Raw genomic sequence first — 1440 nt, 5'->3', positions numbered from 1 at the left:
AAAAAAAAAAGAATGTTCCTTAGAGGTGACGATGGCAAGACTGCATTGCATGTACGTTAGATATGTTATCAGGAAAGACCAGTCCATGGAAATAGATACCATGGTAGATCGAGTGTCCGTTAAGAAAAGAGGAAGACCCTGTCTACAAGACTGACTGACACGAGTCCGCAACAATGGGTTTGGAGCTAAGACTGTGAAGATGGCTCAGGACCAGGCAGCTTTTCGTTCTGTTGCACAGAGGGTTGCTGTGAGTCGTAATGGAGTTGGTACCTAGCAATCACCTGCTCTGCACATCTCCGACTCGAAGCTCTCAAATCCCATAAGTCTTTTCTTGAAATACAGATATGCATCATTTAAAATCCATTCTAGCAACATCCAAGCACATATACTTTTATGATCTCATAAAGGTTTTCGTTTATTTTTTTTAAAATTTCTATTGTGAATTGGTTGAAAGTTTACAGAGCAGATCACTAGTTTTACATTCAACCATTTATCAAACTTCTCAATAGCTTGCCCTGCCCCCTCCCCACATTTTTTCCCCCAATCTTTCTCTTGTAGGGTGTTATATTCTCCTTTATCCAAGTTAATATCTGTTTACCTTCTAGCCTACTATTTCCCAAAGTGGATGATAATACCCCCTGGGCAGCCACTGAAACAATCCAGGGGCACTACAAATCAAATCAATGTCTATTCATAGTGACTCTATAGGCAGTAAAACTGCCCTTGTAAGATTCTGAGACTGTAACTGTTAACATGAGCAGAAGGGCCCTGTTTCTCCCTAACACATACATGTTCACTACACTTCATCACCAGGGTAGAAAGCTTCATATTTTTCCCCTTAATGGTGCGTGGTTTTGAACTGCCTACCTTGCGATTAGGAGCCCAATGCATAACCACTACACCACCAGAATTTCTTGTAAAAGCAGATAGCTACACTTTATCTTGGATTATGGGCTATAATGAAAAATTTTTTAATTGCTAAGGATCAATGAGTGATTTTTTTTCCCCGAAGAGGAGTAGGACAAATATATCTGTGAGCCAATGCCATATCTTCTATTACTTTCTCTTTCCTCCCTTCTCCTCTCACCACTGGAAACCATCAAAGTCTGTTTCTTTGGTTGGTATGAAATGTGTTTTAATGTTTGTGTGTGTGTGTGAGAGGGGGGACACCAAAAAAAACCCTAATTTTTTTCAAAGTTTTGTATTTAAATTTTTTTACAAAACAACCTTATCACCTTCAAAGTACTCTTTGAAATACACTTGAGTAATTAAGTACATTACACTTAATACATTTGTCAAATCTGCAATTCCATTCTTGGAAACATTTTTCAAACTCATCTGTTTGGATAGCTGATAGCACTTCCCGCATTTTTTTCTTCATGTCTTCTATATCGGCAAATCACTGTCCCTTCATGTCCCTCTTCATTCATGGAAACAAAA

Source organism: Echinops telfairi, unplaced genomic scaffold (assembly GCF_000313985.2).
Source record: "Echinops telfairi isolate 266 unplaced genomic scaffold, ASM31398v2 ScPeMD7_7429;HRSCAF=8467, whole genome shotgun sequence".
Lineage (NCBI taxonomy): Eukaryota > Metazoa > Chordata > Mammalia > Afrosoricida > Tenrecidae > Echinops > Echinops telfairi.
This window is presented reverse-complemented; position numbering follows the sequence as displayed.